This window comes from Thunnus thynnus, chromosome 18, assembly GCF_963924715.1.
Source record: "Thunnus thynnus chromosome 18, fThuThy2.1, whole genome shotgun sequence".
Classification (NCBI taxonomy): Eukaryota; Metazoa; Chordata; class Actinopteri; order Scombriformes; family Scombridae; genus Thunnus; species Thunnus thynnus.
The window spans coordinates 7,891,064-7,907,589 of NC_089534.1; the positions used below are offsets into that span (position 1 = coordinate 7,891,064).

The 16,526-nt window shown below is 41.3% G+C and overlaps 1 protein-coding gene across 4 annotated transcripts in view; it reads right to left on the reverse strand.

Annotated features, from left to right (window-relative positions):
• disp1 (dispatched homolog 1 (Drosophila)) overlaps positions 1–16,526 on the reverse strand; it is a 92,409-nt gene that overhangs the window by 31,273 nt on the left and 44,610 nt on the right. The window contains exon 1 of one of the 4 annotated variants that reach the window (XM_067571630.1): positions 2,126–2,427. The exons of the other annotated variants lie outside the window; for them this stretch is intronic. The gene's annotated coding sequence lies outside the window, so the exon portion shown is untranslated. Of the gene's footprint in view, positions 1–2,125; positions 2,428–16,526 lie in introns of those variants that run through there. 4 annotated transcript variants of the gene reach the window in all.

Here is a 16,526-nt window from a genome sequence, read left to right on the forward strand (position 1 = left end):
TGTGTGTGTGTTTGTGTGTGTGTGTGTGTGTGTGTGTGTGTGTACCGATGCCGAGCGTTGACAGGCAGGTGAGACATCTAGGGCAGTCTGTGCGGACACAAGCAGGGTCTTGTGTCTCTCTTCTAAATAAAAGCTGACAGCTGGACTAAACTGCACCACGAACAACTGGAACCGAGGCTCAAAAAAAAAAAAAAATGCTTCCGCCGTTCCATCCTTTTATGAAGGAAGCCGAGCCGGTGATGTCGATCGGAGAGAGGCGCCGGAATATCTGAATTAAGATGCATTAGTAGCATCAAGTGTCGTCTGGTAGTAGTTAGCTGTGAGAGAAAGTAGAGGAAGATTTCCTCCTACTTTCTAATTTCTTTGCTTCATCATCTGATTTGTCTGAGATGATTTTGATTGTTGTGCTTTAGCATAAGGCAGAAATTAACTTTCATTAAGTTTGAACAACTTTAAGGAAGAACGTCAGGTTCAAAAATGATCCCGACGTTTAACTTAAAGTGCTGTCGTACTGATTGGCTTTGAATTTTTATGAAAAAGAAGCATGAAACGAGGTGACCTTGAATCCTAAACCATCAGTCCCCGCAGGATCCAACAGGTCAAACTCTGTCTAGACTTCCAAACGAATGAAGTGTCATTTCCCCCTAATTTCATATGTAAACTCTACAGAGTTAAGGGCTCATTTGTGCCAGCGGCGATGAAGCTACACTCAGTCCTCCACAAAAACCACACGAGCCCTCGGTCAGAAGGATTATTCAGCGCGTTCACCCTTAAAATAACCGAGAAAGTCGACCAAAAACCCCGACATATGTAACCATTCCCAGGGCGGGTGGTTTGGAATATAGCAGGTGATGACGAAGCGCTTCTTCTGCCGTCTTTCATGTGAGGTTTATGATTATGGGGTGTGAGAGAGATAGAGAGACCTTGGGCGACAGGCAGCGACGCAACACAAGGCAAAGCCTCCTGCATCCCTTTAATTAAAGCTAATAGGCAGTAATTACCAGGAATCAGTCATGAGACGGTTAATAACCACATTGCTTCTAATAATAATAACATCAACAACACCAGGCAGGGGTCGTCCCGGCTAGGTACACACACACACACACACATATGCTTGACGAGGCTTTTCGACACACACTCTTCTGACATGTTTCTGGTTGTCAGGAGAGATTTTAGACATATTTGACCACCTCGGGCTGCTTTTTTTTCACAGCTGGACTGTTTAACATACCAATTTTGGCGGTGCTGGCTCAAGGCTACAGTGCTGAGGTAAATTAGGTGAACGACCTGCAGTTTGTATCATTCCATCAACCCAGATGTCCAACATTAGGATGACATTTAAATCAGAAAAGTAAGAATTAGTTAAGAAATGTTGTCTTTTACCTGCATTTTTCTTAACAGTATGTATGTGACACACAAAAGCAGCCTATTATAGGACTGTTAAACAGTATAAATAGACATTTTTTCCCCAGTAAAAGTAAAGTAAAATCTTTCTCACTCAATATTTAGAGCCGTGTCATGCAAGCTGCAGACAAAACAATGGAAAAAATAAGACAACAGATAAGGAATTTAATCCTCAATCAGATTCAGAGATGTACTGGATGGTGACATCACTTAGATTTAGTTTGGCTGACTTTTAAGGACGGAAGTAAACCTTGATAATAGTAAACTATGCATCATAACTGTCCAACTTACTTATTAGGACTGGGTTATTGTAGAAGACATGGATGATAAGCTTATAGTTATATGATTAATAGGCTAATCTTTGCTTATAGTCAACAGGCTTTGTGACTGCATTGAGATTATTTGTAGAAGTTGTAGCCTCTTTTTTTTCCTCCTAATTAAAATTCCGCTACGTTTGAGTGTAAGAACATCAGAGGGGGTGTAAAAGAAACTGGAAGTCATTTTGACATCCGTCTGCTTCCAGCGAAACTCATTGAAGCTCAACAACGGAGACGCATGGACCCAAACTGCACACAAACTTCCAAAATCTTGATTTTCTTTCTACTTCTGAACACATTAACGCTACACAACGACTCAAACTTACCGACTTCCTCGCCTCGAAACTGCCGCCGGAGGATTTGTACTAAAACAACAACAGAGTGAGTAGTAGTATCCTACCTACCGTGTTTTGTTTCTCCCGGTGCTTTGCGCTTGTTATCGCCGGTAGGGAACAGCAACACGCGGCGCTTCGTAAACCACCGAGGAAAGAAGAAAAAAACAAAACTCCTCGGTTTTAGTTCAAATATCCGTAAGCGCTTTTAGGTAAACAAACAATACAACCCGACAAAAAAAAGGGGCAGCAACAAGTCGTAGAGAGAGAGAGCGGGCTGTTCCTCATGGGAGTGCGTCCTGCCAGAATGACAAACAGCCACACACACACAAGCCCCGGCTCTCTGCTGTGTGTGTGGAGGAGGCAGGAGGAGGCAGGAGGAGGCGGTGGGCAGGGACTGCACCGTAGAGCACTGATAGGACGGTAACACTGTCTCGCTTTAACCCGCTCACTGCCACCACCAAGGTATCAGTGGAGAGTCCTCAACAAGATGCTCAAAGATATATACTAGGGTATTTATGTTGTTAATATATGTGGGTGGATATTAGGACATTTACAAGTGGAGACTATTTTCTTTACAAATGTCGCACTGCAAGTTGGTTTTATTGATTTATTTCACCTGCATGGTTGCTAACATGTTACAACAACAGGCTATTTTATAACTGTAGCCTGCTGCTAGTCTATGGGATTAAATTTGGGTTATTATAATTGAACAAACTCCCCCAAGCATCAAACAAAAAAATGAATAAGTTGAAAGTGAATATAAAAAAAATATAAATCAAAAAAAAGACCTCAAAAGCAAAACTTTTTTCACTTTTTTCAGTTTCGCTGTTGAATTTTTCATCCCCATTTGCATCCCCATTAATTCAATATAATTAAAATTTCTATAGCACCCTCTCATACAAAAGCAGTTCAAAGTGCTTTACATAAAATATAAAATAAAGAATTAATTAATTAAAATGGCAAAAATGTGATTGCATACACACACATACAAACAAACGTATGTTCATTTAACAAAATTTAGTTTGGTTTTGAAAAAAAAGTGTTGGACCAGCAGGCGAACTGTTCCATAATACTGAAAGCCATCTCACCAGACTTTGAAAGTGCTCTATAGGCTCATGGAGGAGATTTCCACCTTGTGACCGGAGAGATCTGCCGGGGTTATAAACTGATAGCATGTCTGATATGTACTGTGGAGCCAGACCAGCAAGTGCTTTGTAAACCAAAATGAGGATTTTGAATTGTGATTTGAAAACAACAGGTAACCAGTAAAGTTTCCAGAGGACTGGTGTTTTATGGTCTGATCTTTTTGTCCTGGTTAGAACTCGTGCGACTGAGTCCTGGATAAGTTGTAATGGTTGTTATTGTTTATAAGACCCATAAACAGAGAACTGCAATAATCCAGCCTTCTCATGACAAGTCGGATTGGGAAAGAAAGCGTCTGATTCTGGGAAATGTTTGAGTGATGCTGCTGATATGATCATTAAAGCAGAGTTCACCATCCATGGTTCCTCTAAATCTGCTCACTAGCCAATTACTTTTGGAGGGACAGGTCGATGGTAACTTCCAGACCACTGAAACTGAAAAGCTCAACAGTGAAATTGAAACACTGAGGAGCAGAACAGCTGTGAATAAGTGACCACAAAGGAGAGAAATCCAGATCAGTGAAAGAAACAAGGAGAACATTGTAATCAAATGTTTCACTCTTGTATAGTTTTATCACAAGTTTTGCATTTGAGGTCACTTTTTTTCTACTTTTAATTGAACCTTTCTGGTTTGATTCTTGGGGGATTTTGTTCATTTATTATGACACAAATTTAATCCCCTACTAGCCTAACTTACATTAAAACGTTGAAATGTTCACTAGAAATTAAGGTTAATACAACAAGTTTAACATTTTAGTTTACCTGAATAATTTGGACAAAACCTGTTTGTTCACTTCAAATGAACCAATAAAGAATAATCTGAGACAGTTATCAAGAAAACTAAAGTAGGAAATATTAAACAATAGTAAAGAGAATTTAACCGCAACATTAATTACATGAGGTAAGTTTTATAAATGAATAACCAAAGGACGCCTTCAACAAACCTACATACAGAGACAGTGAACAGCCTTTAATTATCTGACATTGGATCATATAATTCCTCGATAGGGCCGCGCCGTTCTCAACACATCAGTTTGCTTAAATTATAGATTACTGTTCGAATGTGTCAGCTGTTCTTCTGGGTTTAGTTTAATAACTACTTTAAAATAATGTCTTTCCTCTCTACCTCCCCACCCAAGGCAACAAAAGCCCTGAGTGACTTGAGTGGTTTCGTTCAAACCTCAACGGTGGCGGAGCGGTCCAAGTCAATACACCCTCAAGTTTATGTTCTCGTTTTAGATTAAACAACTGCCTCCGTAGTCCAGGATCCTCTAACATGAGAGCACAATTTCAGAAATGATGCCCAGCCTGCTGTCTAAATGGAGGAACACAGATAAGAGCATCAATCAAATATTATGAACCCATTTTTGTGTTTTCTTATGTAAAGTATCTGAAGACCTTGTTGCCTCCATACATTTACGTTGGGAGACAGCTGGATTTGCGAGATCACGACATTACGAGTTCACGCTAGAATCCATCTTGTCAGGCTTCAAGTTATGCTCTTGTGTCTGAACCACTGATGGTTTTGGACCAATCAGTGTCAGGAATCCATCTGCCTCGCAAGTGTTGAAGAAAATCACTCAAGTCCTTCAACACAAGGTAAGGCGATGATAGACGGTGATTGACAGATGGTTCATCCAATCACCTGCCAAGTATTTTTTGGAAGCGACTGCCTTTTTCCAAACGGCTTCCATGGTCGACTCCAATGGTTCTGTGTAACAAACCATCTGGAACGTCAAGGTAGCCATACAGGTCATGTGATCTGATACATGTGGCCAGAAAAGTGTGGTATGTTCTATTTCCCTTTATATCATCAGATGTGTAGATTACAGCAAAAAAATACATCTTTCTTTTCATAAAACAGTTATGAAAGAGCTCATTTATGGTATCATGTAGCCAGGAAAAACAGCTGCACAATGCCTGATTTTATTTAGGACTAAGTTTGGTCTACACAAATCGTAAGCTCATGCTGGGCACTAGTTGAGTACAACTTGCAGACATCACATTAAAATTAATAAGTGTATGTCGTCTTTATCTTTCAGTATCATCAGTGAATGGTGCCTGCTTTGCTGAGAGAAATACCTCATCTTTACGGACCGGAGACTCTTCTGGGAATGGATTTTGCTCGCAAACAACTGATTCTTCTCAACAGGGGAGAAGGTTTATCACAGGGAATGCTGGGAAGGCAAGAGGGGCTGTACCTGGCTTTAATTTCAGCTGTCCACCAGGATTAGGACATAGTTCATATAGCAAGCTGTAATCATCTGCAGTAGTGAGGCACTCGTTCACAGCAGGCCCCCAGGCCGGTCGAAGCCTAAGCCATTTAGTGCTTTGTAGTTGTCTCTAATAATAATAGCCTGGTACTAATAAGTTGTGTCGAGTTTGTTGCATTGTGCGTCTCTTTAGCCTGACAAAAAATTAGGTTTAGATCTCCTTTTGTCTTTGATATGGTGTGATTTGTCTCTACACTAATGAGGCACCATTTTTTTTATTAAAAAAAAAAAAAATACACCAGACCGCAGGCTCTAACAAACATCTCTTCACTGGTGTTTTCAGGTCCCAAACATACTTTATAACATGCTCGGCTGCTGCCCTGTGGGTGCAGCGGTGAGGGAGCAGCCTGTGAAGTTTTACACAGCCGGTCAGCTCAGGACAAAGACGCCTCGCTTTAAAAACAACACCAGAAAGGCATTTCAGTACTGCACTACAGCACCGCAACGCTTCTCACCTCCACCAGGATCAACATCAAGTTGATATGTAGCGTTAAAATGCGGTACTGGGTTTGGGTTTAGCCATCCAGGTCTGACGTCTGCCTGCACGGAGCTAAAGAAGGAACCACATCAAAGGCCGCACTGTACCAGGAAGGACAGAGGCCCTGGTGAAAGCCCAACGGCCCCTGGGATGATTGCACACAACTCATCAAAGTGACAGGTTTAGCGGACAACAAAAACGGGAAGGGGAGGGAACGGTTAAAGGAGAGGAGGGGGGGGGAAATGAGGATAGAAGAGGTCAAGACGTTTCGAAACCGTTGAAAGCTTTGGCATGGCATGTCAAAAAATAATGTTTAATGCCATTTCAAACTTGCTTTTAAAATCATTTTTTCCGAGGCAAATTCCAAATTTCGGGGTTAGAATAACTATCATTCCCTCTCATTGTGTGTTTAAGTGAAGCAAATGTAGAGCAGACGAGCAACCCAAACAGCAAATTGTTGTTTTCTCTCTATGCTCGACATAGAGAGAAGGGCATAAAACCTCAAACAGCTGCATAAAAAAGAACAAAACAGGGAAAAGGGGGAGAAAAAAAAACTCTCCACTCTCCAAAAGGCTTCGTGCCGCAAACTGAAAACGATCAAACCGGTCGTGTGAATCGAAAGCACGTTAACGACGGCGATCTAACAGCAGAGCGTTCAGATGCTGGATCGTAACGTGCTCGGACGTATATATATATGCAGGAAGGCAGCAGGTAATCCTAGAAGCCCCCTCGGAGCGTTGCAGCTACTTTTACATGTGATACGCATGCACGAGAAAGAGAAGGAAAGAGGGGGAGACGATGAAAGAAAGCGAGAGTGCGTGAAAACAGTGGAATCCATGCCGGTTGTGTGTGTGTGTGTGTATATGTGGATAACTGGATGAGTAAAGAGAAAAACAAAAATATGTGACTGCAAGTGACTGCCTGAATTAGAGAGTGAGATGGGATTGAGGAATAGGAAAATAAAAAACAACACAGGCAGCGCTCTCTCTCAGGCAGCATCGCTCACATCGCTCCCTGGCTTCTGTAGGTCTGACATTCGGAAACCAAAGAAACTCTATCCCTCCGACACCTCGGTGCGAGTGAGAATGGACATCTCCCACCCGATTAGCACTGGGCCCCTCCTCCCCCCCCCGACGTCTGCTGAGAAGGACCCAAGGGTGCTGAGGAAAAGCTGAAACCCCCGAATTAGAGCCAGTGGCTACGTTACCCTGCTCCAATTAAGCCCTCAGTGTTCAAATTTAGGAGGACTTAAGTATGGTTTGATTTAATTTCTGCCTCTAATCAATTTAATATACAACAAATGCTTGAGGAAAGTTTGATGTAGCGCCGATGAGATACTCTCACACATGTGCACTGGTTTGTTTTAAGGAGATAGCGATTGATTTTTCTTTGTTAAACTATTTTCTTTGATATGTTTCCAAGTAAAGCATCTACTCTGAGCCTATCTGGGGTATTGTCTATATGCATATACGCTGTATAATGTCTGATACTTGAGATAAAGATGGCTATAACTGGTTTAGGGGCCTGTTGTTATGACATCTGTTCAAATTTTGGGCATTACTATATTGATTTAAGTCCTTACACATGTGTAGGGTAAATGCTATATTTCCTTTAAAATGTACACTTCGCTGACCTTACACGTTAATGTAAGTTTGCTTGTCATGGTTAGTTTTACTCAGCCAGTAAATATAGTTGTGTAATATCTTTTGTGGTTCTTGAGGAGCTTACCATGATGATGTCATTGGGGTTAGGTCGGGTTGGGGCTTGAGACTATGTTACAAAAGGCGGGCAGAGAGTTTAACAGGCGGGGAAGTTCTAATAAAAGATTCTATTGGTTGCATTTTGGGAATTGTAGGATACAGCGTTTTTGAAGCTTGACTCATACTCAAGGCCTAAAAGTCAGGATATATCAGCATCTGCTGTTCCAACTCTTGCAAGTAAGTGCCCCGACTTTATAAAGGTGCAAAACTAAACAGCTGGAAGTAACCCTTTAAAATCAGCATCAATAACAATGAAAACTGAGTGGAAGTCAATTCAGGAAAATGCTGTCTGACACTTTGCTTGTGTTATAAATCTGGTTTTGTTGTATTCTGTTTGGAGTATTTATTGGTTTATTTTGCAGAGTTTGGTTTTAATATTCTATTGTGCAATTCACATGTTTTATGTATTATTTTTAGAATTGGTGTTCTCACTTAAACATTATATCCTCTTGAATTAGTGTGGGTTTTTTTTATAAATCCTAAAGAATATATTCAACCAACTGCATTTTGGTTTGCCACTTTCCCTGTTCTCTGCATGGTCAGCACTTCAAAGTCACTTTGCAATTGGTCAACAGCACTAATTTACGTGTTTAAGTTCACAAGAACATCCACTGATTACTGCAGTTCCATTTGGGTTAAAAACGAAATAGTGTTTGGCTTTACGATACAGCTGTGATCACACTAAATGGTTGCGATGATAGAATAACATAAGAGTTTCATGTCACAGAAGTGACACGTACTATGCTGTTTGTGGGTTGACATAAGACCACAACAAACAAGGCATGTGCACTCGATTATGTCTGATATTATCCTCTCTGCAGTTTTGGAGGGCAGGTGCAGAACAACTGAGCGGAGCGGCCATGTTGTTGTTGTGGTTTGCGTGCACACATGCTGTCTCCAGATGACCCATCCGTCTGTTTCTTATCATTTCTTTTCATAAACAACACACAGATAAAAGAAAATGACAGACACAAAAGTGAGAAAAAAAAAAGTAAAAGCGGTTGGCTCGAACTATAAGAGATTGGCAGAGCGGTTTAGCCGCACTTCTGGTCAACATTCTTCTATGAGGTGTTGACTGGCAGCTCAAAGATGTGAATGACATCACATGCACATGTTCACTCATATTGGTTGGCAGGTGCAAAAGCCAAAAGGCAGGGATACTGGGTGATTTGTGAATGATTAAATCAATTTAATGTGCTATGATTTCAAAATTGTTTCAGCAAATAAACCAAAAACACAGCCAAAAGCTGTCACTCAGCTTAGAACTGACAAAGTTGAACTAAACTACAAAAGGGCAGCCAAAAGTGAAGGAGAAGTGAGCTGATAGAAAAGGCTGCAACACTCACAAGCCATAGAAAAAAAACTTGAGAAAAACTTTAGATTGATCTCCTTATTTTCTGCTAATTGAGCCACAAACATACCGTGTGACCGCAGCTAACCTAAAAGAATAACTGTTGTGTGAGTAATTAGCTTCTACATTTTTGCTAACGGAGCAGCGAGAGCGTATCCAGCAGTAACATACAAAGGACTGCATAATTAATTGAAGACATGCACATATGCGGTTTATGTTTCCACAGTAAAAAAAAAAATTGTGTAACTCAGTACTCAAGTGTTTTTATTTTCAATTACCCTGCAGGAGCAGGTCCCAACAGGAGGTCAGATCCTCTCTGAGGGGTCGCGAGTCAATTACAAGGATAGGAAAACAGGACAAACATTTCTGCTACACTACACTGCTACTGTTTCATTTTTTTATCCAATCTTTGCTTTTTTTTGTATATTTCTGATTCAGTTTGTCTCTTCAGGCTTCTGAGAATAATTCAAATAACACTGGGAAGAAAGAATCACTTATTTTTGATGAGGGATCCTCAGTAGACGTACAGTCGGTTTATTTTAAAGGGACCGCAAGCCAAAAAAAGAGCGGGAACCCTACAAGCCCTGGGGCCAGATGCACAAACGATTCATACACACAAAAAACATGCATACGCCATTTCCTGCACATAAACTGGTATTTATAAACACAGAATGTGCGGTGAGAATACGCGCACCCTCGCATTCTTCAGACCGGGCGTACACATGTTTTTCTAAAGCGATCTGAGGTTGATGTGATGAGGTGGAGATGAAATATAAGATGAGAGATGGAATCTTTTAGTAAAACACTGTTTGTTTAGGTTGATAAACAGCTGCACTGATTGTGTGATTTTTGCATTTATCATTCTTTTTATTTACAAAAATTGTATTTTTCTGTTAATATTCTTTTTATTTTACCTTGTAAAGTCGGTTCAGATATGAGCGCTGCGAACTAATCACTGGTTACATTTCTGAGATACCGCTGCCGACGATGGTTTACAGGTGCATGTGATGAATTAATGATATGGACGCCATGAGGAGCCGCATGGTCGCACCTAATGACAGCTGTTCTTCTGTCGGAGAACCTCACCGGCGCAACACAATCTGTGAAACCGCAAGTTTTCTTTCTCGTTTGTTTCATTGACAGGTGTACAGGCAGCATGTTGATATGAAAACAGCAGGTTAAGGGTGGGTCTTCATCCATTTATGGATAATTGTGAGGCTCGTGCATGCGCGCCCGGTTCCACAATGACTGAGATTTATAAAACACAACCATGTGCACGCACGGCTTTATAAATCTGATGAAAAGAAATCGTATGCATGTTTCTGGCTTTGTGTGTACACACAGTTTAAGTCATGAATCTACACAGAGTTTTATACATCTGGCCCCCGGTGTTATACATGCTGCACATTAAATTTGATGTGAAATCAGGGAAAGAGAGCACTTTATGTAAACTGTGTCTGAGGAGGAAAATGTTTTAGTTCTGGAAAGTGGTCTCACAGAGCAGTACTTGAGTTTTAAGAATAGATGAGGACAGATTCTGTGTTAAGTGTGCCTTTCAGATGCGTACCAGACTCTTTGCCACAATCATTAATCCAAAACCAAGAGAGTTCTCTTATGACTCATGGCATAAAGTAAAAGGGAAAGTTACAGACCTCTCTCTCATTAGCCAAACCAAAACAGTACCATCAAGTTTTTTTGAATCACAAGAATCAATACTGGCCAGCTGCTATTATTTGGCAGAGGAACAAGACAATGTTTGGGAATTAGAAACAGAGGTCTGTTTCACTGCTGTTGCTTTAACACATTAAAATATGCACACTTTTGGCATAAAAAGTAGGCTCAGTCTTCTAATTACGGCTGTTTTTCCTAAGGATTTCACATGGTGTCAGGGGCTTTGGAGCAGGCCGACTAAGCCTTTGTCGTTCCTCAACACACATCACCCCTCTCTTTCTTCCCACTCTTCCCTTTTTTTTTTTTTTTTTAAGTGCCTGATCAACTTCCTAGTCTGGGAAAAGACACAGTTCAATCAAAACTCCTCTTTCTGTTGTCTTTCAGTGGGAGACTAGTGGGGAGGGGAGGGATGGACCAAGAGATGAGAAGATAAAGAAGGGAAGAGTGGTGGCATGCAAATGCAAAGTCCTTAGCAAGTAGCAGCAGAAGAAGAAGACAGCAAAACGAAAAGTGTCTGCAAAGCAAAGAGCAGAGAGGAGAAAAGATGTTGGAGAAGGAAAATAGATCTTAATTTGTTTGAACAGAGTCCTGGTTTGATCTCTGGTTTGACACAAACAGGGCGACAGGGAAGTTCAGCAGAATGGAGAGAGGGTTTAAGCAGATAAGCGAGAAGGTTGAGAGGCAGATGGACAGACATGATACAGAGAGGAGACAGACAATTCACACAAAAGGGCTGTTTAGGAGGAATTTGGTGGACAGATGTTTGTGTGTGTGAATTAATGGGAAAGAGTTCTTCTTTGAGTTAGCGTTTGCTCATCAGGATGAGTACAGCCTTTGAGGAACTGCCCAAACACTAAGCGACCCCCCCCCCACCCTCCCACCCACCCACCCACCCACTGTCCCTACTCATCAAACACTTGTGTGTCTGTGCATACGTCTCCAAACCTCATGGAAGGGAGCAAGAGTATTTTCTGTGCAATTGTCAGTGTGTGTGTGTTTAGGCCTACATGAAAAATCGTTTCTTTTGGCAACAAGAAGCAAATGCACACTTCCTCTGTCACAGTCATTTCCTAAAATCTCTCTAAACAGCCCTCTAAGCTTTTGTGAGCAGCACTGTGTGATTTGTGAATTTTTTTACCCTGGGTTTTGCCTATCAGGCTATACGACGGCCGCTCTAAGCGTCTGATTGCGGAGCTCATTGCGGCCATGCAGCCTGACAGGAAGCTCTGAAAACTCCCTAAAAACAGCTTTATCTTAGTCTCGAGTGTATCAATGAAATTAAAATAATTTTTTTCATTAAACTTATTGATAGCTCAATGATCAGCGTCATTATATTTAGGGCTGCAACTAGTAATTATTTTATTACCTGTTAAATGATTATTTTTGCGCTTATTCAAACAATCTTTTAGTCTATAAAACATCACAAAATAATAATAATAATATCCAAAGACCTGTCACAATTTAACAGCTTGTTTTATGGGACCAGTGGTCTAAAACCCAAAGATATTTAATTTCAAATTATGCATAAAAGAATAAAGCTGCACATTTTAAGAGCTGGAACCTGAGAATTTGTGGGTTTTTTGCTTGACTTGAACGATTAAATCAATTGTTAAAATGGTTTCCAACTGATTTCCTGTCAATCCACATAACAATCAATTAACTACAAGTTTAAGCTGTACTAATAATGTGTTATTTGGTAGGTTAATATAAATGTACAGTATGTAAATAAATTGCATTTTAATAGTTTTCTGCTTGAAAAACTCCCCTCACTTATGAAACTTAAAGCGCTCGCTTTCAAGGATGAACAGGAAGTCTACACTATTAAGAGCAGGACAAAGAAGGAAAACATATAAAATATTCAAATATTCATAAGCACTTTGATTGAAACAACGCTTGAGGCATTTTAAGCCAACAGCAACAATTGCCTGAATACCTGAACGCATAATAATGTCTGACAGTAGGAATCTAACACAGAAATGGGCCGACACAAAAAAAAACCCGTGATAAAACTTGAAAGATCGCATCCGTGTGTCAAATTTCTCCGGGGGCCTCTGAGGGCCTCTGAGGGTGGGGGGACTAGACGGCCTCGGGGAGGAAAAAGAGAGAGAGGGGGGCGGGGGGGGGTAATATCATGACATTTTTTTGTGTGGTTGAAAATGTTGGAGGAGGTGTGAGATCACATCCTGCTGTCAGAAACCTTTTGGCAGTCAGAAACACTGAGATGGAGCTGGAGATGTGAGAGGGAGGAAATAAAGGGAACAAGCTGTGAGAAAGAAGGATGGAAAGGGCGTCGGGGTGAGAAGGAGGGAGCGGTGGAGAGGAGATAGGGGGGAAGAGGGGAGAAAACACTCTCTCTGTCATCCTGCTAATACAATATCCAGACATACTAGAAATACTGAGGCTGAAGTGTCGCTGAAGTGTCACCACAGTCAGCAGCTGGAATGCAGACAAGGCCAGTCTAGAAAACTTCTCCTTGACTTCCAGGCCACTTCAAAGGACTTTCTCCATCTCAGTCATCATCAGCTCTCCGAGGATCTCCACATCGACTGACCTTATCGCAGACAGAGGAGCTTAATATACGGGCTTCAACTTGACTTCACAGGATGTTCATCACATGCTTGTTTCCACTGTTTTGTGTGGGACTGTTTTCCATCAAGTGGCCAGATCTTATCCACTGCAGTGTTTTTCGAACAATACATAGTGTTATTTGTGTCTGACCACAGGAATATCACACAGGGTCGCCACAAAACACATTTCTACAACTGACTCTCTGTTTTGTTGCTGTTGGTATCTTATTCGCCCCAGATGCAACCACCACAAATAAGACACAGTTTATAGTTATTATTACAATTCTGAGAAGTGTCAATGCAAGAGCCCACTCTGTTACGCAAGTCTGTCTCAAAGTGTCAGTTCCAAACTTTTTACTTCTACAGTACTGTATGTTCCAAAACACTTTCTCTAACAATGTTAAGGGCCATTGTTTCCAGTAAATGAGGCTTGCTAGTATAAAAACAAACATTAGAAAATGGCCAACATGCCGTATATGTTTCATGTTGGCATGTATTACTTAGCAAGATCTCAGGGATTGTCTGCATCTGATTGTCTTTACCTACCACCTGTGGTCCAATAGCATTTTACTTAATTTGAATCCAGAAGGGCACCACTTAGCACCCACATTAACTCACTAATATGCGGCCTTTGATGTGTGATGTACATGCTAGTTTTCCCTGAAGCTTAATAAGCTTAATTATATATTTCATAGGATGACTAAGAGGCTATGCTAGAAGCTCTGTGTAGTTGTATGTGGGTACCAGGATGCTTTGAGCTAAATGCTAACATGCTCACAATGACGATGCTAACATGCTGATGTGTTTACCATGTTTACATAGTTTAGAGGGTTAGCATGCTTCCATACGCTAATTAGCACTAAAAACAAGTACGGCTAAGGCTGGTGAGAATGTCTGTTCATAAATCTAAGTATCAGACAAATTGAAATTTAGACCAGATGGTGGTGCTAGATGAAAAGTTGGGAAATCACCAAAGTGATTGAAATCCATCCCAAAGGGGTCGTGAATGTGTGTACCAAAATGAATGGCGATCCACCCATTGTAGATGTTGAGATATAACACAGAATATGTGAAAAAACTGACCTGCTGGTGGCACTAGAGGAAAGGTTAGAGGATTTATCATCTGGCCACTCTGGATATCTGTACAAATGGAAATCCATTAGTCCATCCAATAGTTGTTAAGACCTTTTTTCCCCAAATGTGAACGTTGTGGTGGTGCAAAAGAAAAGGTCAGGGGAGAACCAAAGTCATTAAGATTTATCCTCAGGGCTCCATGTATATGTGTATAAAATTTTATGACAATCCATCTCATAGTTGTTGAAATATTTCAAAGTGGTGGACAAACCAACAGAACTATATTACTATTGCTGGAGCAATGCCACTAGCTTCACTATAAAATACTGCAGGAAACCCTACTATATAAGACTCGAGACATATTTGTCTTTTAGCTAAATAGCTACCTGGATGTTTTCCACTAGATTCTTAGCCTACTAAAAGAAAAACAGGGGAATGATTTGATTAAAAAATTGTTAAGAGTTTCACAACATGGAACTGGGCTTTTACCAACATGGAACTGGATCAAAAAGTGGAACCAGCCATCAGAACTAAACCTTAAAAAGCACCACAATCAAATGCTGGAAGATCTAATCATTTCAGGTAATCAGCCATCAGTTGCGAGCCATACCGTACCTGTTGTAGTAGTAGAAGTAGCAGTAATATTGTTGCCTGGTAAAATAGCAATCTAGTTCAATTGTGCAATGTACTAGCCTCATGGGATGACAGACAAAAGAAAAGAAGTTTCCTGCTTGGCTTGAGTTTGGCACGATCTGTCCTATACTGTAATTTGTTGTGCTACACAGAGGACACTTTAGTTTTTATGGCCTTGTCCCTCTCATGGAGCACTGGGCAGAACACTCTGCTGTGAGAACATAGCCCTTGGCACATCACCACAGTGCCTGAAACAAACATGCTGGTGCCAAGGCAAATGGAGTGACTTCATCCTGTGTCATCTCACTGAAGGACAAGTGGGCTCTTGGAGGGTCCTCTGAGGGTTGGGGGGGGGAGGGGGAGGACAGGGGGTGGGGGGTGCAGTGCTGGGGAGCTGAATAGACTCACTAAAAGGGCTTTCTGGCTCCAGATAGCTGGGCTGTGTGCATGTAAGAAATAGAGAGATATAATTTATCCAGCAACTACTCTATTGTTAGGCTAAATTGTGCCCCTTTAGCCTATTCTTCCTGGATGCTGTTATAATAATGTTTTCATAATGTTCATGCCAATAAAGATTGTTGAACTGAATTGAACTGAAATGATACAGTGGGCCAAGAATACCAGAAGGGAGAGGAAATAAGGTAGAGAACGAGCTAGCGACAAGGCCCTGAAGCGTATCAGGCATGCATGTAACGTAGGCTATGTACGCATATGTGTGTGCATGTGTATGTTAGGAAAGGGGTGTCTCTGGTTCTGGGGGCAGTTAGAGCCCAGCTCGGGGCACTTGGAGCCCTTCCCGCTCCCTGCGGAGAGGTGTGCGCCAGCGAGACGGGAACCAGGGCCTCTGCAGCTGCTCTCCTCTCCACACACACACACGAACTTGACATTCTAACACAATGATCGTTTCACCTCTCACTCGTTGCCTCCTCTCTCCATCTCTCCCTCTGTCACATAATTTGTGCCTTGTTCTTTTCCCTTTCCTTTTTTTTTTTTTTTTTTTCTTATTTATGCTCTGGACTAACAAGACAAAAAACAAAACAGAAAAGCTTCCAGAGACATTATAAATGACACAAAACACTGAAAACATAAGTGGCAGGAGTAAACCACATTAAATAAAAGGACGCATACACTGAAAACAGCATGCATACATACAGCTAAGACTGGCATCCAGTGGTAAAGGCAGGTCTTATTACAGTTTTAGAGGAGATGAACTTGCACCATCTTTTAATTTCTGTAAGATAATCAGTGCTCTGAGGAGTAAAGGCAATAATCCATATCATCCAGATGAGTAAAACTCCTGCTACTGAAAATCTCAGGACGATACAAGGTTATAAGAGACAGGAAAACACTATGGAAAACCTTCAGAGGCAGCTGGGAGACATGATCCTTTTTACAGGTCTGCTGGGACATAGTGTTGCTCAAGGACACTTAAGCAGAGCGGATGCTTGCTGTCCAGGCAGCTCAAAACCCCCAGCCCTTCTAGTTGAGGAGCGGCTGAAAGATGCCGTCTGAGTTCATGGT